At 42.4% G+C, this 24,681-nt stretch overlaps 1 protein-coding gene across 1 annotated transcript in view; it reads right to left on the bottom strand.

The window, feature by feature from the left end:
- The window catches only part of pde4ba (phosphodiesterase 4B, cAMP-specific a), a 122,698-nt gene extending 107,597 nt beyond the window's left edge, over positions 1–15,101 (bottom strand). The window contains exon 1 of the mRNA XM_077014952.1: positions 14,963–15,101. The gene's annotated coding sequence lies outside the window, so the exon portion shown is untranslated. The remainder of the gene's footprint in view (positions 1–14,962) is intronic.
- Between the last annotated feature and the right edge of the window lie 9,580 nt (positions 15,102–24,681).

The raw sequence follows: 24,681 nt of genomic DNA, 5'->3' as shown, positions 1-24,681 counted from the left end.
AGTGAGCAAGCCAAGGGCGACAGTGGCAAGGAAAAACTCCCTAAGAGCATGAGGAAGAAACCTTGGGAGGAACCAAGACTCAGGCCGATGCTGGTCACCATATAAACCTTGATGTGATGCTAACTGGACAGCTGTACAGCACAGGATCTTTCTTCTAGGTAATAAGAATATATTTGCCTTTAGAAATTTTTTGGGACTGCAACCAACTAACTACTTTATTGCCGCTTTGTTCTACACTGGAGAAATTATGACTTGAATTCTCATAAGTTATTAAATTGAACCCCGAATGCATGATAAACACAAACAGTAAAGAGTGGCAGCTTTTCATGTAAAATGCCCTCTTGTGCAAACGAGGACCCAAAATAGCACAGAACTTACAAAAAGATCAATTATCTTTAGAAGATACTGCGGGTCACATTCTGCTGTCTACAGCCTGACTGAAAAATACAATCATAGTCACAATTTGCATTCTGCATATTTCACATAGGACATTTCTCCACTTTCAGTCAGTTTAATACTGTAAACATTTGGCAAAGCATGTTATTAACTATAAATATATATGGGCATTGGCTTTGTGAGGCTGACCGTGAGTAACAGCCTGTTTGGTCTGTAGGCATCTAAGCAAAAGACTTCCATGTTGTCAATATTTAATATGACCACCCTGCCACTGTAACAGAGACATCAGTATGAGCAGACTTGTCATCCTGATTACATCTCTGCACTGTACATCTGAGACACATGGCCCCTGTGTTTGGAGATTTACCTTCTATTGTTCTATGCTAAGACATGCTCTGAATGTGTGTATCGGTGCTTAGTGAAAACCGGAAACAGCAAATACCCACTGGACTGAATATGCTTTTTTTAAGCTAAGACACTTAATTACTGCTACAATAACAAAACTGAAAGCCACTGCAGAACAAGGCACACAGGGACTGTAAGTGAATCTGCTAATGACACCCAATCAGATCACAAGGTTAGCTTTTTGCCTGGACAATGCACAGGGACACAAAGTAAAACAAAAAACAAAACAAAATCTTTTCTTTTGCGCGCATATCAGCGACATACATGCCAAGAGAAATCAAATTACAGGAAACTAGGCAGAAAATAACCCTGTTTTCAATGCATTCATTTACATTCAGATTGGCAGTGGTTTACATGCGGCTGGGCACCTCTCTCTGAGGACAAGGGGCTGGTTATCTCCTGCACTGAGAAATGAAACGGAACAGAGCTGCTAGGCTGAATGGAGAAAGTACACCTGCTGCCATGCATCAACTCATTACACAAAAACCCATACGTTGCTTTTTCAAACAACCAAAGAATGTTAATTGTGAGAAGAACCATTCACTGAAAAGCCTTTTGCCTAAGAAAAAATGCAATTTAAAGATTAGGAAAACACTAAAACCTATTACTCTTCTGTTGTCTTACGTTCTGATAACTGATACCGACAGGATTCCAAGAACCTTTAGGATGGGTTTTAGAATTAGTTGCATAGTATTTTAAATACACTAGTGATACACAAATGACCCAGACAACACTAGACCAGAGACTTGCAGCTATCATAAACTCTTGTCCTGTTTTAACTCTTTCATGGCTCTTCCCTTTCTAAAATGGAGCCAAATCTTCAACAGAATATAGAGATGATTCTGTCCGCGTGGCTCACTGAGTTTACAAAAGGCTGTAATGTTGGGTGCATGACAAAACACAGATGCTTGCTGAACTTTAGCATTATTACTTTACTTTCAGGGCAAGAATCAGAGTTGTTGTCCAGTCCAGAATTCAACATTGTGCTGGCAGAAAGGTACAGAGACGAGATGCGAATACAGTTTCAAAAACAGTCCAGGTAAGAATTATAGGAAAACCGGCAGAATCCAAGAGAAAACACACATACATACACCAGGGGGAACCATGTAGAGCACCTGCTGGTTGAACCTGCTGGTAGGTTTTCAGAGATGAGCAGAATGGTGGTGTGGAACTTTCTAGCCATGAGCAGGTCAGCAGGATTGTGTCCACTGACCAGACGCATTGGCTCTGCCATCATCATCCTACTGAATATCTCCACCAGAACAGCACGTTCTCTTCCCTGAGGAGATCTCTGAGAAGTCTTGTGTGGACCATTATATGAGGCAGGAACTTCCCTAAGTGATTCACTATATCTAGAAGGCATCTAACCTCCATGACATTTTTTGGGTCATGTCTTGCTGACACTGCTCATACTTTATCTACATCAGCGCTGAGTCCAGAAGCCTCCAATATCACCTGTGCTTTGATGTTTGCTGAATGGTCTTGTGTATCTTCAAAAATTAGCACACGGTCTCTCCAACACGGCACCTCATCGAGACCTTCCAGAGTTTTCAAGATTCTTTTAAAAGTGCTCCAGGGGCAGAATAACCCAGGGAACTGTTTTTCACAGCATCTACAGAGATTAGATACACTGTGTCCACATCCCAGGCTGCAGTGTGCAACCCTGTCACTATGTAAACATCCTGCATAGTTGACTGCTTCCTTTGATTAAGGTAGCTTGAAACTCTCTGATGTGCAACACAGCACTTGTAAGGCTCTGTAAGACTTCTTTCAGGTCATCTTAAACCTGCTGAATTCTTCTGTACAAGGTACATGCCTATATATTTTGCTCCTGCATTGATTTTAAATTAGACTGTTTTCAATTTTAGTTTCACCAGCTAAGACATCTGTGAGATATCACTAAGAATGAGAATAAGAATTCACATGGGTAAGGAGCTCCGCTACAGGACAGTATTCTGGCATCCTACAGCCTACTGTCCTGTTCTCTTGCACTAGTGTCATCTATGAGCTTCTCTCGAATGCTACACCACTGGTGTGTTTTTAGTTTTGCACGAGGTGTTGTATTCATATTTCCTTCTCTGTAGTTTTTTGCCTTGTACTCTCTCTTCTAATTGCACTAATGCTGTCCACGATTGCTGAAATGCAGTCAACTCTAAAATGACTTTTCAGTATATCCTATTACTTTTTTTTATCAATTAAAAAATTGATAACATTCTTCAAAATGTCACAGTGTGCATCAAGCTTGGCATCCTGCGTGTGAGGTTTAGCAACGTCAGAATAATGTCAGAGTGACGTCAGACAGATGTCAGAGTAATGTCAGAGTGATGTCTGACAGATGTCAGAGTGAGGTCAGAGTGATGTCAGCCTCCAGGCCAGTCACTTCAGATGGGCTTAAAAGAGGAGAAACCTGAAACTGGTCCATTTTGACCTTGGCACACTATTTCTGAACTTGAAATCAAGTGTCACCCTTGAGGCAAAACTAATTGCTAATGTCCTACTGAACATGTCATGGACAACCTTGGTGCTGTCCAAGCAAGCATTTCTGACAACTTGCTGTGTTATGAAGTGCTAGACACCACTAAAGGAGGATAATGTTATACGTGACTTTATTCTCTTTGCAATCACATTCATGTTCATTAGTTCACCCTGTAGTATGCCTACAATCACATGACACAACAATATGCAGTAGTTGAACATACTTTACAGTAAATATTCTTAGGCACTGTATAATGTTTTTTTGTGTGTGTTTTTTGTGTTTTTATGCAATTTAATTGCTTAAACTACTGACAAGCATAATGTGCAGCGTCTGATTGCTTCCTGCAGGCTCCAACCCATTCTACACAAATAATGTTCTGTGAACCTGTAGCTTCTAAAACTTCATCCCGTCCAGAACTTCAAGCCATCAGTCAGCTCTTTGTGACAATGCATATCAATCTGGGATGGATAATTACACCACATGCTGTTCAGGGAACCAGCATTAAAAGTACATTATTAATCATTAAGCAAAGGATGCCTATTATCAAAATGAGATTATAATAGCTAATGTCCTTCAACACAATGATAAAAATAAATACAGTGTATTTAGATGATAAATACTGTACAATGTACATTTTTCATCATTGGTCAGTTTTTGACCACAGGGCTGCTATAGGATATTTTGAGCTGGCAGACTTCTCTCAACTAGTAGCACTGGTGTGTCAAAATTTCAGCTGCTGGGCCTGACACGCTTGTATAAGTGTAACACCCACAACAACGGCACAACCATGTCACACGTCAGTGTCACTGCAGGGCTGAAAATCCCCTACCACTCCAATAATATCTGGCCAATCGTGGCTCTGTGTTCAGAAAGTGATTGTTGAGAACACATTAGAGGATGACTGACAAATTAGGCATGACTTCAGGTGTGCTACAGTGCGTGTCTGCACTTATAAATGTAGGATAGGTACACCTAACAAAGAGGCCAGTGTGTGTAGGCACAGAGTAGGTGTGATACAGCAGCCACTGTGATACAGTGAGTATGTCTGGGTATGTGGGGAGGTGAACACTTTTAAGCCTATAAGCAAGACATTCAACATCCTGCAGCGTAGTGAACACGACGGACAGACATTCCTGTCAATCATCACTTCGAAAAAGTAATTCCTCCCGCTCTCTCCTACACACGCATTACAAAAACAAACTCAAACCCAAAGCTTTGTTTACTTCTAACTGTTAAATAGGAAAGAGGTACTGGCACTGGCAATAGGTAAACTTTGCTTTTCAGGAAACACAGAACACATTGTTCTGTAGCATACACTCATTTCGTTCTAACAAGCACCCACATTCTTTCCTTGTGCCTGACCTCTTATATACTAAATCATTACTGGAATTCCAATTTAGTCACCCACTTTTTAGTTTTAACATCTATGAATCCCTTCGCAAAAACACACCCACTCAACTTAAAATGATAACGTAAACTACATGAAATATGTATTTCATAAATGCAGTGGCAGAGTGCAACATTTTCATTGATCCACACTTTACTGGAGCACCCAGGGACGCTGCCCACTGTCCTGTGACCTTTGACCCTGTGGTACAGCAGGCTGGTTGGCAGGCCAGTGGACAGCTGCTCCTGCAGATCCTTGGCAGGGTTAGCGGCATCTTTAGCTGACAAACTTTTAGCGACATTCACACTTGAACATGTGGTTGAAAGTCAACTGGTCATTCATGCCGCTCCTAATGAAGAAACTCTGCTACTGAATACAGAGAGTTTTAATGGCAGCTTAAAGGATTTCACGGCCAAATGATTCATAGCAAAATCACACCAGCACACGTATCTTTACTTGTGGCAGCAGAGCATCAAAAATAAATGAGCAGGTTACACAGCAGACAGCAGCTTCCCTGACACGGCCTTTCTTGAGAGGTTTTCAAAAGACCTTTAAATGTGTACATCTTCACCCAGGATCCAAATAAGCCTTGAATCATTCTAAGTACATCTGATCAATGCATATTCAGGCCGATGATGGAGGGTGATCGGATGCTGACTGACCCTGACTGGCCCTGAGTGGGCGGAGCCGGCCCTGACCGGGAAACACAAGCCCTGACCAGGCAACACAGGCCTGGACCGGGCAGAGCAGACCCTGGGGAGGGAAGAGCTTCTCTCTCCTCTTGGCTCACACACTCACATTGCACACCATAAGGCAGCAGCTTGCTACCCTGCTACCAACATCCACTGCTCAAGTTTATGTCTTTTCCCTGTTACATAAATAAACAGACGGATTAATAAATAAACAGTAAAAACAACACACAATATGAGTCATGCAGAAGTAGAACTGTAAGCTGAAGATCTGGGCATCTCAAGGAGGCTCACTTAGATTGTAAAATATGTGCCAGAGCAATTTTACTACATCTTATATTTAACCAACATACATTTACAATTATATGAGTTTGGTGTCTTTAAAAGCCTTGGTCTATTTGAAGAACCAAAGTACACTGAAGGTAGTGGAGGTCACACTGCTAGTCATGGTTGTGCACATGGGTCTCATAGCACAGTTGTAAGAACCTCCAGAGTCACCCTAATGACTTGTGGAGGGAGGGTGGGGATTTATCTAAGCATCCTCTCAATTCAGAGTTAGCTTTCGAAACCTTCTTATTGTGCAACATACCTACAACTCAAGACAACAACCTTATTTCTGATAAAAAATAAATATATAGAGTGTACTTTTAACCTGTCTGTGATGTAGGCTGACCACCTGAAGGAGAAGCATGTGTGGCCATGAACCGAGAACCACCCAGGATCACAGGGGATCACCCAGGATCACTAAGGATCACTCAGAATGGTAAATGTGTGATCTGGCTGCCATGCTAGGGAGCAGGTCTGGTGGTGAGAGCACCTGCTGAAGACCCTGATTCAAGGATTCGCCAGGAATGGTCATTATTCTCTGCTTCTGCTAGAAACTGTGTCAGAAGTGGGATGTAGTGGTGAGCATTAGTCATGGTTAGAGAGACTCTCCATCTTATAAGTCTAGATGAGGATTAGATGAACCTGGCACACAAGGGACAGGCGAAACACCCGGGAACATTGCCTGAAGGAGAGGGGAGTGTGACAGGGAGACCTGTGTGTGAGGCCATGCAAAAGTACTTCTCTCTCCCGTCACTACAGTACCCTCATGAAGTTCAAGACAATGGTGATGTATTCAGAGCTGGGACTTCAGTGGACGATGCTCTACTCTTAACACAATGCCGTTTTGCTCTTCGCCAGTGATCTTTAAGCTGGGAAGGCCTGTTTAGATTTCAATGAACGGAGTGAATAATTGACTAAATCCTCAAAGCGTGTGACATCTGATTGAGAAGTGCAGGTCTGATTAGTTCTTGAAAGGACGCATGCAGGAAAGAACAGATGATCTCAGACTCACTGTCTGTACTGTCACCTCATCTACTGATCCCCATCACAAGGTTTCTTAGCCCAGACTTTTCCTTCCCATTCACTGCATGCACTGAGACAAAAGCTTTGGCCCATTTTGCCCCAAGGGCAATATTGACATTTACAATAAAAAAAAGAAAATTTTAATAATACAATACAAAATGTACGTATGATATATGGTAAATAAAACATTGCATGATCTACCCAAACCCTAGCAGGAGGTAAGAGACAGTAATAGTCTCTTACTATTATTAAAAATATCGTTTTGCCTTCCATACGTCACGTGACAATATCACATAGTGGAAATAAAAATTTGACCACCACTAATACACACACACACACACACACACACACACACACACACACACACACACACACACACACACACACACACACACACACACAAACAAGAACAGCACAAAGTCAAAGTTGAGCTACTGATCTGACCCCAGATCTGCATTACTCACTACATCCAAGCTGGAAGCCTGACAAGGGATAATGATCAGGAGCATGTGTGGTGTTTGGTATAGGAGGGATAATGATCAGGAGCATGCGTGGTGTTTGGTAGAGGAGGGATAATGATCAGGAACATGTGTGGTGTTTGGTAGAGGAGGGATAATGATCAGGAGCATGTGTGGTGTTTGGTAGAGCAGGGATAATGATCAGGAGCATGTGTGGTGTTTGGTAGAGGAGGGATAATGATCAGGAGCATGTGTGGTGTTTGGTAGAGGAGGGATAATGATCAGGAGCATGTGTGGTGTTTGGTAGAGGAGGGATAATGATCAGGAGCATGTTTGGTGTTTGGTAGAGGAGGGATAATGATCAGGAGCATGTTTGGTGTTTGGTAGAGGAGGGATAATGATCAGGGGCTGTTTGATGTTTGGTATAGGAGGGATAATGATCAGGGGCTGTTTGGTGTTTGGTAGAGGCGGGATAATGATCAGGGGCTGTTTGGTGTTTGGTAGAGGAGGGATAATGATCAGGGGCTGTTTGGTGTTTGGTATAGGAGGGATAATGATCAGGGGCTGTTTGGTGTTTGGTATAGGAGGGATAATGATCAGGAGCTGTTTGGTGTTTGGTAGAGGAGGGATAATGATCAGGGGCTGTTTGGTGTTTGGTAGAGGAGGGATAATGATCAGGAGCTGTTTGGTGTTTGGTAGAGGGGGGATAATGATCAGGGGCTGTTTGGTGTTTGGTAGAGGAGGGATAATGATCAGGGGCTGTTTGGTGTTTGGTATAGGAGGGATAATGATCAGGGGCTGTTTGGTGTTTGGTAGAGGAGGGATAATGATCAGGGGCTGTTTGGTGTTTGGTATAGGAGGGATAATGATCAGGGGCTGTTTGGTGTTTGGTATAGGAGGGATAATGATCAGGGGCTGTTTGGTGTTTGGTATAGGAGGGATAATGATCAGGAGCTGTTTGGTGTTTGGTATAGGAGGGATAATGATCAGGAGCTGTTTGGTGTTTGGTAGAGGGGGGATAATGATCAGGAGCTGTTTGGTGTTTGGTAGAGGAGGGATAATGATCAGGGGCTGTTTGGTGTTTGGTATAGGAGGGATAATGATCAGGAGCTGTTTGGTGTTTGGTATAGGAGGGATAATGATCAGGAGCTGTTTGGTGTTTGGTAGAGGGGGGATAATGATCAGGAGCTGTTTGGTGTTTGGTAGAGGAGGGATAATGATCAGGGGCTGTTTGGTGTTTGGTATAGGAGGGATAATGATCAGGAGCTGTTTGGTGTTTGGTATAGGAGGGATAATGATCAGGGGCTGTTTGGTGTTTGGTAGAGGAGGGATAATGATCAGGAGCTGTTTGGTGTTTGGTAGAGGGGGGATAATGATCAGGGGCTGTTTGGTGTTTGATAGAGGGGGGATAATGATCAGGGGCTGTTTGGTGTTTGGTATAGGAGGGATAATGATCAGGAGCTGTTTGGTGTTTGGTAGAGGAGGGATAATGATCAGGAGCTGTTTGGTGTTTGGTAGAGGGGGGATAATGATCAGGGGCTGTTTGGTGTTTGGTATAGGAGGGATAATGATCAGGAGCTGTTTGGTGTTTGGTAGAGGGGGGATAATGATCAGGGGTTGTTTCTCTGGGTTGTGGGCTCATCCCTTTTTTGTACCAGTGAACATCCATGTTAATACAGGACGCAAATACACTTCAAATAATGATACGCTTGCAGATGTGCTGCAGCAGTTTGGGACAGCCCTCTCCTGTTCCAGCATGACAGTGTTACTAGGCAGTAGCAGCTGCTTGCTTTAGGCTATAAGGCTAAATAGCACCAACTGTCTTATCAATCATGCTCTCTCCTCTTATACACCTTGTAACTGTGATGTTTTATGCACATCATCTGTTATTACATCTTTTTTTAGCTGTAGTTTTAGAATATATAATCTATATTGCACACCATGTGGCTTTATTATTCACGGTCTTTAAATTATGAAGGAGAAAATTCTACATTTGTGAATTTAGGACAAAAACTGGAAGTGAACTTGAGCAAAAGTAGACAGTCGGCATCCTAATGGCCATGTTTTTAATGAGAGCAGCATATGGATCAGCTCAGGCAAGTCAGAGGGCAGAACTCCCAGCGGACAGCACTATAGGAACAACATTGTGCTTTAGGGTCCGGCTCAACAAGGGCTCTCTGTCCCCAACCTGCAAGGCACACAGTAGCAGTTCTCTCAATCTGCAGTATGAGTCATGGACAGATAACTATTACACTTTATATGCATTTTGGCTACATTTACCTGTGACGTGAGCTGCACCATGCTGCTGCTGCGTGAGGTGCTAGTGCATGTAAAGGAAGTTCAAACAATCAAAACACTCTGACAGAAGGTCAGAAATTGCACCATAAGCCCGTTTGCAGAAAAGCTGCTTCATAATTGTTTCATAGATGTAAAGGTCAGCATGAGTGTTGCACAGATTTGTAGACCTTTAGGGTGTACCCAATGATTCACTTTTCACCTCGTGAAATCTTTTCATGTAGCTTGCTGACACAGAAGATTTAATTATAAGGCACAGCCATTTGGAGACCCGATCAGCATGGAACAGTGTCGTGAACATGCATGTCCTCTAAATGTCACAGCGGTCATAACAGCGTTGCCTGTGAATGTGCCTGATTTCAACAACAAAAAACAGAAAAATGCCACGATGAAGCAATAGCTTCAGGAGCCTGGAAATTAAATTAATCATTAAGACGCTAGTCTTGACTCTCAACTGCTGGAACTCATAACAGAGTATGCTTGCATGCAAGATGTGAGTGTCCTTGGGCTCTTCTCTTTGCTTTCAAACAGAATTTGTACAGGGAAGTCTTCTTTAAGACATGATTACGGTCACATACCGTATATCCAAACATGCACACAGAGTACGCCGCTTATGAGTACAACAATCGAGTGCCATTAAGTGGAGACTTCAATCTCCGTTCCAATCTGATCTCCTCCGTGTCCATCAGCGGTCGGTCCAGCTCTGCCCCAGGTTCTGATTCATGATTGTGACAGCCATAGTCAGGCAGTCCAGCACTGCCCGTCAATAATGAGAAGGGTCCCATCTCTTGCACAGCCTATAGTAGGCGTACTCAACTAAATTTGTCCGCGGTCCAATTTTGGCAGATACCTGTGCCCTGAGGTCCGGTGCGGCGGGGGGTGGCGAACGTAAGTTGTTGAGCGGGGGGGGGGGGGGGGGGGGGACGGTGCGCGAACGGTGGAGGCGTTTATACTTTCGCGAGCGTCACTGCAGTGTTCTCCGAAACGATAGGCGTTTTGTACGAAACGAGCGGGGTGGCGAACGTAAGTTGTTGAGCGGGGGTGGCAAACGTAACACTCGTGACGGAGTGTTTTTTCAATAGCCCTGAAATAAATGCTACGGTTTTGTTTTGGTCCGTATCCAGTTAATCAGGAATGAGATTGGGTCCGGACAGGACTGCGTTCGGGTCCGGATCCGGACCGCGGTCCGCCAGTTGAGTACCCCTGGCCTATAGCAATGAGAGGATACTAAAATCCACATACCCATTCATAGCACGCACTCAGATACACAGAGTAGCTTCGGTGCTCTGGGCTTATTTTTTTTCCTCTCTGTTATTTTCTATTACTAGGTGCACAGTAAATTGTCCATAGGGGAACAATTTTCAGTCCCAGTTGTGCTAGTTCTATCCACAGAACCTACAGTGAGGAAGTAGAGTCACACTTTAAGGTCAGTATGTGTTTGCACTGTCATTATGTGATATAAAGGCAACCTCGGATGATATCCAGCCTAACTGCCACCGTGTAATTGACCATTACTGCAACTGAGCTGCAACAAATAGAGCGAACGCGAGTCCACGCAGTACACTGATCCTCTGTCAGTCAAGGACGACGTCCTGAGTGGAGCACATGAATGGTCACTTACTGAACGTATGTGTCATGCCTGAGTTGAAATTGTGGCATGACATTTAGTGGGGATCTGTTTGCGTTCATCAACGAGATTCAATAACACAGCATCCTTCTTTCAGCCTCATCTATTCACAGTTAATGCCCAACGAACATGTTTTAGGCAGCCAAATTCAGAATAAACTGATTTTTTTTATTTTACACTTTGCTAAAACACATTTTCTATGAAAGTATATCCCAATCTTTCCAAACTGTTATCACAAATCCAAAAACATGAGATCTGAAGATCATCAAAATACATCGCTGCCTGGCAAAAACAAACTACAGACTCAAAAACTGTAACTTTACACTGAACCTTTGCCTTCAAAACACACACAAAATCAATCAAATGTATAGTTACTACTGACCATCCTCTAGAACCTTTTAGAATGAAATAACATATCTAATTAATGCCAACTTCACACCCTTTCTCTGGGTTGGGGCAGGTCGAATTACTTAATCTAACTTTCATGTGATATTTTCCCTGGCCAATAAGGCCAGTTGTCAATAAGGAGAATAAAATGAATCAAACCATTAATTAAACCATTAATGGACCTTGATCCTATGATGAAAGCTAACATTGTCCCAAATCATAATACACATATATACAACAATACCTACAGATCTCACAAGACCAACAGCTCTCACAATTCTAGGCTGGATTGTCTGCTGTAGAAAATTAAATCATGAAAAAGAGGAAGCTAATCCATGATTTGGAGAGTGACAAAAGCTTGATCATCTTAAAAATCCTATAGTGAAATGTGAACAAAGAAAGCTCAGAGCCATGCCATGAAGATATTTAACTACAAACAATAAAACCTTAAACTGTATTCTGTATCTATCTGGTAACCAGTGGAGGGAAGCAAGAAAATGAGACATACTTTCTGTTTTCCTAGTACCAGTTGGAAGACTGTACTCTGTATTCTGAACCAGTTGCAAATTACAATAATCAATACATGAAGAAAAGAAACAAAAGACATTAGTAGAGTTACAGTTACAGTGCTATGTTACAGTTTCCTCAGTTACTTACATGCTGGACCATTGCTTTCCATTTCACCAAAAAACTGCACTGAGGCATATATAGCAAAGGAAGATGGCAGTTTAACCGGTTAGTGTTTGGACAGAAAGAGCCTGCAGGGAAGACCTTCAAAGTTTCCAAAATTATTTTAATGATGAAGAGTATGTCTAACACATTGGTTAAAAATCTCCCATTAATGTTGATCCGCTCTGAGATCTGCCAACTGCAAAGGCCATAGTATATGATGAACGACATTTTCATACTGGTCAAATCATTCACTGTTCTCCAGTGCTTTGTGGACATGGGCATTTGAAGAGACCTGCCTCATCACATCAGAAATACTTCATCACTGGAAAAAGGTGATCACACAGAATTACTGTATTGATTTACAGTGGCCCGTTCCTCTAAGGGGACAAGTGGATGCCAAAACATACCATGACTTTAAAGCACAGGGGTGGGTTTCCCGAAACGTTCGTACCGCTAAGTACTTCTTAACCTCGTACGTTTCATACGAGGTTACGAAGGACTTAGCGGTACGAACGTTTCGGGAAACCCACCCCAAGTTGATGGATTTTTGCTTTTAAACCATAAGTGATATGATGCAAATAGAGATGGCACCAATCCAATAGCACATATTGAAACTAGCTGGACATCAGCAAAAAATGCTGGACTGGATATTAAGAGAGAAACATTTAAGGAAACCAATCTGGTACCGTCACAAAACTAGTCTGAATATAGCACAGCAGTGCTTTGCAGCATGTAATAACAAGGTCTGAGCAGGTTGTGATAACGATAGTTTATGCATAGATGTAAAGTTTAACAGTAGAGGGTTTATTTTTTTGCAGTTACAATTATTAAAAAAAACATAAAGCATAAAACCTGCAATGTTTGCCATTAGCCTTCAGGTGGACTGGACATGTTGAATAGGAAGCTGCAAAATAAGACAACTTCTGCTAACTCTGTCCATATTTTTTCAGCTATTATCAGTTTACCGGCTTTTTCAGCTATTATCAGATTACTGGTCTATTTCAGCAGAGGTTGAGTGAACCCAGACTCACACTACAGGTTTCCTGTCTGTCTGCTCACTTAGTGCCTGTTGTGTGGAAAATGGGAGAGAACATTGAAAGTAAAAACATTTAATGGTTTAGTCCTGTAAAGATATTTAGGACTTTTTAAATAATTGTAAATAAATAAATTATTTTCTGTCAAGATACATGCATGCTATCTGTAAAAATATAACATATATAATACATCTCACAAACAAATCCCCAGAAATCAAGGTTTCACCCAAACATTTTAACCATTGCTCCAGAGTGGTTTTTAATGAAAAAAGTATCAAATCAGTATTGATATCGGGTGCCATTCAAATGCAAGATATCAGTATCAAACAGATGTAGAAAAACTGATATTATGCCATCTCTAAATAAATGATAAATGAAGTAAATAAGCAAGTTATAAGGCTTTCACAGATAAATTGTTTATTATAAAGTACATGCTATAGATGAAGAAAACAAAAATACTTTGTGCTTTTCAGGACTACAGAATCCTAATTCAGAATGTCAATCCAGTACTTTTACACATATATACACAATAGTAAATAAAGCTTTCCAAACATTATTTGGAGTCTTATAGAACTGCCTTTCTACTATAAAAAGCAAGGCAGGTGTAAAAATCCGGCGGTTGTTGTGAGGCTTCGTCCAGAGTTCACTATCTTGTGAATCTTATATTAAAGGATTGGATTGAGGCGCTCACAAGACATCGTTGTGGTCAGTACGGGGGCGTTTTACAGAGCACAACTGCCCCCTACCATACGAAAACACAGGTCAGCTGGACTGTAAATAACAAGTCGCAAAAATCGAACGTGTTTCGAGTAACAAAAAGACTTCTGAGCGTTTCCATCTTAGCTTCCAGCTGAACGCTTGCATGTGGACACTTATAACGTTCCTATTCCGTTTGGCACGTGACACGTGTGCATAGACGTGACATAATGAAAAGCATGCGTGAGAGTCTCGGTAGATTCGGACAGCCGATCAGGGACTGTTAAAGGACAGTTACAAAGACGAATACAGAGCTCAGATGTCTGGTTTTGATGTTGCACAAGCTCTATTATTAAAGTACTTCTGTACTACTTATACTAGCTATGTGAACCCTCTCTAGTTTAGCCTTCATTAGTTCTCAAGAAAATAAATCTGGGATTTCCTTAAGGAATGGGCTAAAATGAAGATCATTAACCACAAAGAACATTCCCGACATCTCTGACTTTAGCTATGCCAAAATGACGCTGTTAAAACACGACTCGGCACAATTCATTCATGCAGTCACTACCTACACAGCACATTTTACAGTTAATGGAGATCGTTTATAAACATGCGTGTTTATTGCCTTTAGGTGTGTGCTATTGTAAATACGTTTTGATTTAATAGTCTTTGTGTAGCTACTGCAGACCACACAATTTGTAGCCCATGTTTAGATAAACTCTTCTTGTACACTTTTACTCGTAAAGGGATAGACTACACGGGAGGATGCACACATATATCAGTGTTCAAGTGCACATCGGTTATTGCCTACTCGAACATTGTCCTCTTAACTATAACGTAGGACATTAAACCCACTGTATTTGGCAGCTTTATTGCCGTTGACGGTAAATACAGAAAAGCAAGTTAATCAATTCCTACTCAATAAACTGCTTGATAGCGCCTTATTCAAGATAACTGTCGTATTGACAGCAATCTTGCAACTGAAAAAGACCCTCGTGAAACATTTAGACCGAAACACGTTACAATAACGTTTACACTTTAAACAACAGAACAAAAGAGATGATGAGACTTGATAACCTGGTCATCTTACCTTAAATAAATATCCACTTTTCTCACGTTGGGAGGGTAACGAGCTCACGTTACGGTCACAATGTTAGTGAATGAACACTCCCGCTCACAAACACGAGGTCAGTGCCGTTATGTGTATCTTTGTGCAGCCCATGAGGCGTGCTACCCACACACACACACACACACACACACACACACGTCACACACACACACACACACACACACACACACACACACACACACACACACACACACACACACACACACACACACACACACACACACACACACAGCATCCGCGCTGGAGGACAGGTTTACACCACCCTCTGTCCCGGTGTCGAGAGCCTCTCTCTCATCTTAACACCTCCTCCTTTTCCAGCACTACCGGTTTCGTTTTAACGAAAGAAAGGCAGAGAAAAGGCAAATAGCGTGATATCTTCCGCCATGTTAACAGGTTGTCCAAAGGAAATGTTCAGCTTTAACTTAATTGTACCGTTTAGAAATCGCTCTGTTAAAGTGCGCGCGGGCTTCTCGCGCAGAGGGTTGCAGAGCTCGCGCAACTCGACGTGACAGTTCAGTCATTCTGCAATATGCAAAGTGTTGACCAAACAATCCACCTCATCACAATAGTTGGGGAAAGTCTGTTTCTGGCATAGAACATCAGTTTTTTGTGGTATGTTTGCTTAATATTTTATGTATCTTCATTAGATAAATAGCTATCTATTTAATCTGAGAGGTTCAAAATAAATGTGTTTGAGCAGATAAGAGTTAAAAATGCAGATGTGTCTGAGGACCCTGCCGTAGCATATCAGGGGAAGACTGGGCATTTGTAGGCTATGGTGGCCATGATTACATTACTGATTACAGGTTGTACCGTCCTGCAGGATATGGTGGTAGTGGGTGCTGAACACAGTGTGTGTCACTGCTGTTTCAGATTCTGACTGCAAACTGAGATTATGTTGGTTTTTCACACTATAAAGTCAATGTACAGAATACACAATGTTATTGCTTGTTATTAACACGTAAAAATTCTAGCAGCGAGGACTACATCACAGTGACTAACTACACTTTCTCTTTTCACCAGAGCTGGGCAGTTAGGAAAGAATTTATTTATGTTGTATTTCTCATTGACTGATCCTGATGTGGTTTAAGAATTCTGTTAATTATCTTAAGTAGACTGGCAAAACATAGTTAATAGTTTAAGGACATGTCATTTGGTCAGAAATTGTATACACTGGTTTACTATGAAATAGAAGATGCTTCTTGACAGACCACCTTACATCGCCTACTCTAAACAATATTTGGTGAGCCCAACACCTACTCCACTTGCTATGTTCAGCACCTGTGTTTTTGTGTTACTTTTATTATGTAATTTCTAGGGGTGGGACGCGATTAAAAAAATTAATCGAATTAATTGGAAGCTTTGTAATTAATTAATCGAAATTAATCGCATTTTAATCGCATTTCAGTATTTAACATGAGAAATATTAATTTAAGTTTGAATGATGAATGAATCAATGAACATAATCATAAACTTCAACATCTTGTTTATTTTTCCACCAGTCTACTACGAAGACCAATATATGTGTAGTGTGCAGAAAACAGTTCAGAACATTGGAAATTCTGACCAAAAATGTTATTTAATTTAGGGAGTTTTGCTCAGGATATTGGAAGAATTGAAGTAAATCAGAAGATGTTTTTTAATACCATTTTAGATGGTAGACTTTCTTTAATTTCCCAGGCCTCTGCCATAGGCATCTTCATAGTGCCTAGAAGTGGTCTTCTGCATGCTCAAAGCAAATGACTGGATCTTCATCATCTATAGATTCATCATCTATAATATGAGCTGTCACACCAAGATCATTCTTGTTGCTAACAGAGGTCCAGTGATCCCCAGTCAGAGCCACATTTGTGGCACTCTTCACAATAACCTGTTTTAATTCTTTCCTCATCATACAGCTGCTGGATTTTCTTCGACATTGTCTTTCTGGGGTGAGTTTCCCAAAACGTTCTTAGCGCCAAGTACTTCGTTACCTCGTTCTTACGTACGAGGTTAAGAAGTACTTGGCGCTAAGAACGTTTTGGGAAACTCACCCCTGGACGGTAGTTCGTAACTTGCATCAGTTGACGCAATTCGCAGCGCTTCTTGTAAGCCTTTATCTTCGACCACAGAGAGCGAACAACACAAATAATGTGACGCATCATGTATAAACGCGTGCGGAGTCGCGCGCTACGGCCATTCGCGAAAGTTTAATCCAGTCTTAAGCTGGGCGTACACTGTACGATATTTTAAATCGTGTACTCAGCTCCAGCTCAAACTGTACGACTAAATCGCAGGGTTTAAAAATTCACAGCTCACGATTCACATACTCACACTATACGACCCGACGCTCTCATGCGATCTCACGAGGAGCGATTTGAATTTCAAACATGTTTGATATTCTTGCGACGCTGCGATTTCTGATCGGGAGTTGGTCGTGAGGTGTGAATCGCTCCTCGTTTACCTGTGTAAACTATACGATGCACGACACGCGATTGAGCCGAAACTCGGCCCGATCGAAAAATAGTCGCACGAGTGAAAAATCGGCTGAAAATGGGCCAAAAATCGCACAGTGTACGCCCAGCTAAATGGTCCAATGAAGGTCATTTAAAAACCAGGACGTTTCCTCACAGGATGTGAATTACGGACGTTTGGTCACCCTATCGTACTAGGAATACATTTAGCAGCTAAGTTATCATTACTGACCTGCGTGTTAAGCTGGGCGTACACTGTGCGATTTTTGGCCCATTTTCAGCCGATTTTTCACTCGTTTCGGCTCAATCGCGTGTCGTGCATCGTATAGTTTACACAGGTAAACGAGGAACGATTCACACCTCACGACCAACTCCCGATCAGAAATCGCAGCGTCGCAAGAACATCAAACATGTTTGAAATTCAAATCGCTCCTCGTGAGAGTATCGCACTGTTGAAGCAGCTCCACGAGCCGACCCTCCCTGCGATTTAGTCGTACAGTTTTAGCTGGAGCTGAGTACACGATTTAAAATATCGCACAGTGTACGCCCAGCTTTAGCCGCAACATGTTTTGCGTTGAGGTGGTAACGAAGGGTGGAAGTGCTCCTGTGATAAGCGAACTCCTTCCTACATAAAGTGTAAATAACACTATTTTTGTTTGTACTTCCATCTGGAAGTTTCTTATATTTCCCATCCACCAGCGTAGCCTCTTCAGTCATCTCCATCATGATCATCTTATTGTGTGTCCATAATCTGTATGCCCGGAACTCGCGCACTGAGAAACATTCCACGGTACAAAAGTGTCTCGTCCGTTAAATGCGTTAAAATGCGTTAATTTTTTTAGTGCGTTAATTTTCCTGTAATTAATTAATCGAAATTAACGCGTTAAAGTCCCACCACTAGTAATTTCCTAATGTGCTCATTTGAATTTTCTTTTTTTATTATGTATTGTTTGGGGGGTTTTTGTCTGTTTTATTTGCTGAACTATGAGGCCAATTTAGCTACCAAGTATTAGAAAAGCAAAATATATTTTTTGTAAATACGTGTCCAAATCTCTACACATTTGCTTCACACTGAGTGTGGTTTGTAAGCCATTGCTCACAGAGCTGGTCATGGGGTTTAAGATGGAGTATGCCTAATCTGTAAAAATGAACAAAGCCTTCCCACATAGTAAACTGTAATATAATCACTTTCCTTCAGCACTTAATTAGGTATCGTCTTGCACATGACCAGAGGCACACGTGGACACCCATTAGTGACTGTTAGGTAGCTGGGCCAGTGTAACAGTCAGAAAAAAGACACAATTGTACGATAAACTTGAGTCTGCAGTAGTGAAGATCTACATCCCTTGTTGGGTTTCAATATGTGGACACTGTACTAGTCCTTCCCATAACAAAAATGAGGGAGGAATATCTGAACTAAGAAGTGGTTTAGTGAACTGGGACAAGGGTTAGGGATACAACAGTAAGAGAGCAGCTAAAGCCCTCCGGCTGGGTTGTTTCAGTGAGGATTTGATGCTTAAGAACCATGGCCATGATTAGAAATCAGGGCCATCTGCTTGTGTGTGAGGACGGAGAATGGAAATATCGGCTACACACACGTGTAATTGAGCCAACCGTAGATGCAGGGTTTGCTTTATGTTTCTGATTGGAGTTCACAATTAGCACATGCACAAGCACTGAATATATTCATGCTGTTATAATCGGTACTGTTTTAACTCTATTGTGCTGTCTGCTGGCTTAGTGTAGACCAGAAAGTGACCTGTTTGGTGAGGTAAAATATGTCAAGGTTTCTTATTCAGAAAAAACAGACTCTCCCATACTCTTGGTCTGTCTGTCTTTCTCACACGCACAAAGACACACATTCACACAAAAACACAAATGGACTCTGACTGACATGTCTGACATGACACCACTGCCAAGCTGATTTGTTATCATATTGAGTCATATTACACCGGGGTAGGCATACATCCTACTGCCTGCTCAGAATAGCAGTGGAGGACATTCTTATGTCACTGTATGGGCACGTCACATACATATAACCTCTGCTCTTCTGAACACGCATCCTATACATGAAAACACATTAATGTTTATGTGTTAGTCTGTGCCTGTCACAAAAAGTAGACATAGGTAAGACAAAAAGGAGTTTGTAAGTTGTTGCCTAGCAACCGCATCTAGATATAAATATAGGTAGTGTAAAAGCTTGATAATTCAAACTTCATTGCCTCCTATCCTCAAACGTGAACGCTATATAGAGTACATGATGCCACATACGCAGGTCTGAGCACACAAACATGGCGGATTTCTAAAACATGCCACGTGTACAGCAGGATTCAAATCCAGAGGGAAATGGAAGGAGACAGAGGGACACAGTTCCTGGGTCTCACTGGACACAGTTGTACGTGCACATGGACACACACACACACACACACACACACACACACACACACACAGGCCATCTCCTCTCATCTGTTACCAAGTATTACTCTGCCAGTTAGCTTGGCTGAAAGTGATACTCATTTGTACTGAAACGCTGTTTTTTTTGTTTGTTTGTTTTTGTGGTTGCTTGTGTTTTCATTGCTTGTGTTTGACATTACAGTGAAATGAGACACAAATCCATCATGGTGTTTATGGATGTCACGCAGAGCTGCAGTTCTTACACCACTGTGGTGAGTTCTGGTGTACTGACAGAAGAAGAGGTTAATCCCATGGGCTTCCTTTACCCCAGCCTCAACTCTAAGTCTTAAGCATGTACCATCAAATCAAAAGACACTGTCTAAATTAGAAGAATGCTGTATGTGGGTATGAATGCACTTGTGACATTTGTGTATGTGGGGTAATATTTTATCAGCTGAAAACTCAAGAGCTGGTAAAATGCATTAAAGAGGCAAAATGGCCCCAGGAATTCCTCTACTACAGGAAGTGCACTTAGGATAGTTTTTGTCCAGTATAGTCACAGGTCGGACACTCGTTAGATCAAATGTCAATTTATATTGACCTCTTCGCTGTTCAACATTTGCCCTCTGCTCATTTTTGCTACCTCCACTTTGTCCTCTCACACGGTGTTTAGTGTCATATCTTGTGAGATTACATCCTGTGTCGGGCTCATTCTGTGCGTTTAGCACCAGAGCTCACTTGGAAGCGGACTGACTCTAACTCAGGGGGTCTTGGTCTACTTATCTGGTGCACACCAGGGTTTAAGGGACAGCAGTCTCACTTGCTCTAATGATTTGTTCTAAGTAATTACAGCAGGGATTAGTTTAATCAAACAAAAGCCTGAATGCACCTTAAAGTTGCCCTTTAGCATCTGAGTGGGGGCCTGTGTGTTCTGGGGTGGCGGAGGGTCCGTGTTTTGTGGTTGGAGTGCTGCTCGCAATGAATTTCACAGCGAGCAGAAAAAGTTACTCATCTAATGTAAGAGTCGCACAGGCACAGTGCATCCACCCACCTGAATTGGAGGCCACATGCTCAACCCTCAGATATGACTCATGAGTCTTTTAGAGCATCATCGCACGTAGGCCACCATTTAGTCCCACTGTCATACATACATATGTATAGATCTCCCTTTCTGTCTGTTACAATTCTTATGATGGTCTTATGCAAGTTCTGATATCGATATGGAGCATTGCCAATTTTGAACATTTGTGTTCCTATGGCTTCCCTAAAAGACTTCAAAAGGGATGTTTTAACAAGCGAAATAAGCCAAGCCAGCTAAAGAAAGCAGAGTCCTAAGCAGCATCATTAACACTACCGTCAGTGTGAGAACCATCTGTGAGACATTATGAGCAACACGCAAGGCATAATGGGAAGCGTGTTTTATGCTGCGTTTGCGGTGTCTTACGCCCTCCCTGCCTCTATACAAACCCAAATATAGGAGCCAAATGGATACAAACACATGAAGACCTGCAAAACGCACAGAGAGCTTTGCAGCATTAGCTGCCGGTGTCGGTGCCGGAGATTTTAATCAGCGTCTGGGCTGTGAACGAGTGTGACACTTCTGCGACTCATTGTTACTAATTTGAGTGTTAAAAGAGATCATGCAGTATCCTTATTCTACAGTAACACAGGCCTGTCTAGAACTACAGTAATCTCGTTCCCACAGACTTATTTCAAAGGTCCCATTTTATATAATTGCACTCAAGTGGCATTGGTCGTTCAGTTAGAATAAAGTTCATTCAAGACATTTGTGTTTGCATATGTAATCTTATGTAAACTTATACTCACAAGACAGAACACAGTGTTGTGGCACACAGGTCACTGGGGTTTTGTTTTTTCATGTCGGACCTGTGAGGCCTGAACTTTGCTTAATTAATGGAAAGTCCTCTCATGAAAGGACAAGGATTATTAACACTGCGTGGCAAACAAGAAATTCTGTTAACATGGATAACACATCAGCTACTCCTGTCCCAGGGCTCACAAAGCCAGACGTGTCACTGTTTACTACTTCACAGACAGAGAAAACACACACCGCCATTAGACCTTTGGTGGGTTGTTTTTCACGAGCCTTCGCAGTTTCTTCACCATTTCACATCTTTGAACTTCAGCTTTGTCTCAGTCCCTGGCCTCCCTCCCTCCATGAGCACCCAGCCAACCTTTCCAATTGATCTCACTTTTCAACCTCACCTCTCTTTCCACCCCCTTTCTTCGGTCTTACTCCATCTTTCCATCTCGCTTAACTCATCCTCCACTGTCATTCATCCCGGGGCTCGAGCTAGTCATTGACAGCGTGGCTGTCATTGCTGACTCATTTAGATGCTTGAGCCGAATTGTTTAGGCCTGCCGTGGGCGGACCCCCTCATCCCCAGTGTCTGTGCCTGATCCAGGGCACCTCTGCTGGGAAAAAGAACTCACATGGGTTGCTGCTCCTACATGATGTTCAGACGTTATGCTCCAACCCGACCAAAGAACAGCCAGAAGATGAAGGGACACCCGTAAGGGTAGCCAAAGGACCTGCAATGGCAGTGCCGCATACATACACATTTGAAAGCTATGTGGAATCCTGAAGTGAACTTTCTGACTGTGATGCTAACTGGTTTAAATGGTGCATTGCATAAATGTTCCTGTAAGCAGTGGGAGCAGGAAAGGGTCAGGATTTCATCATGGTCATCACTGTTTTAGTCATCTCAACCGGGTTTTGGCATTAGCTGTCTCCATCAAGGCTTAAAATTCTCAGAATCGACCGCTTTGCCAAATTATATTGCATATATTACAGTGAGATGCTTAATTCAGTCCAATATGATTATGGATACATTTTCCATTCCTTGTCTGAACAAAGTTAATACTCTTTTAGAATCATTACAACATTAACATACACCTTGAAGTTTGGAATGTAGTGATTATGATTGCTTGTGATCTGGCAAAGATGAGACGCCGCGAACACTGAAAGACTCAAAACACAGACGAGCAACAAAAGTGACACCGACGAACACGTATATACACTGACGCTAACAAGACAAGCGCAATATAACGAGAACAGGGTAAGAGACAGCTGAAAAAGTAACACACGCACACGGACTAACCCGCAAGCTAACAAACATTCACAGACCAACGTACGCACGTTACACGTAGGAGGAGTAGGGGATGGGGCGTGACAGTATTTAAACATTTGAGGTCATTCGGTCATTCATTAAAAAGCCAAATACAATTTGCTTGGTTGTGCAGGCTTTCAGTTATTACTGTAAATGATCCTGAAAGATCCTCCCCCAGCAGCAGATGTCTGTGAGGAGAAGACCGCACTACATAAACAAATCATGAAAGGGGTGGGAAGATTGAACGTCAACATGATCTTTCTGAAGAACCGCACAATTGTAGGTCTATTGCAGCATGATAAATCAGCCATTTAAATATTTCATCTGACAAAAAAACGAGATCTTATATTGCACACATCTTTATAGTTCTCCGACATTCCAGCGTGTGCCCGTGTATTTTGGCGTGGCCCTGACCAGTCGGTGAGGGCACGGTGACCGTCCTAGCTCATGCAGAAAAGAGCTGCGATGACCCAGAACAGCAGGGCGAGGAGGCAGTTTTCCAATTACATTTGCAGCTAACGAGGCCTCTCCATCTCCCTGTTTCCCACCGTAGCACAGGAGCTCCACGCTGGGAATCATGCTCTCCCCCAGCCCAGGGACGCTTTAACGAGCTGCTCTCGCACAAACAGTCTGCCACTGTCCGCCAAATTGCTCTTCTCTTCTCTCTGTCATACCCCAATTCCACTGATATACTCCTAACTTTCCAGGCTGACTTTTACTAGGAAGACAGTTCATATTTTCTAACACTTAAGTGGCCTTAAACCCATGTATTAGCACTGCCCTCCGTCAATTGAATGCACAATGTTACTACAGTCAGTTTCTGTACCTATTCCGAGTTTATCGGTTGCAGATCTTTTACTGCATATCAGAACGGCGTATCTAATCTCAGCGCTGGAATAATAATTCCGGATACCAACTTTTAAGGCTCTGTATCGAGGCCATTCCGATAGCTAATCGAGCTATTTAAGTGCACTTATCCTGCTATGGTACATCCACACCACAGTCTGGATTTATCTGAAGCCATTTAGTGCTTCCTGCACTTTGCAGGCTTTCCCCAACGTACTCAGAACCTCATTTATGTACAAAGGTTTGTGATCTGACTTCACACAAACCTGAGCTGTGTTTATAGTTTGCCTGGAGAAAACTGAATGGAATTTTAATATGTTTATTTTTAGTAAAGAAAAGATCACAGCTATGCATTACATAATATAACTCAGTTGCCTGCCAGCTTAGCCAACATACTGTTTTACAGCAAGCCACAAGCGCGCTAGAGGGACGCTGTAGGAAACCCCCCCCCCCCCCCCCCCCGGTGTTCACGTTCATGTTAGTGAGGCAGCAGGTGAACTACTGTGGCTCCAGTATGATCCTACTGACGGTGGTCACAGCAAGAATGCAGGTGCCTTGTACCTCCAGCTCCAACAGCATATGCTGCTAACTGGACTGGTGATCTCTTTCTTTTTTTGTGCTGCCATTTAAGCTCTGATGTTGTTGGGCTATATGCTGAGTTACATTATGGACATGTGACTTTGTGGTGATGTAGGAGAAGGGAAACCCACATGAGACAGAGTTGGAGGACAGGAGGAGTTGGGGGACAGAAGGAGTTGGGAGCATCCCTGGCCACCCCTGACAGCACCAGACCCAGTCATAAATCCACGGGCTGTTTCAGTCCACACAGGTAAAATAGGGAGTAGATTCAGTTTAA

The sequence above is a fragment of the Brachyhypopomus gauderio genome, chromosome 8 (assembly GCF_052324685.1).
Source record: "Brachyhypopomus gauderio isolate BG-103 chromosome 8, BGAUD_0.2, whole genome shotgun sequence".
Lineage (NCBI taxonomy): Eukaryota > Metazoa > Chordata > Actinopteri > Gymnotiformes > Hypopomidae > Brachyhypopomus > Brachyhypopomus gauderio.
The sequence above is the reverse complement of the archived record's forward strand: the minus strand, read 5'-3'. Positions and strand labels throughout refer to the sequence as shown.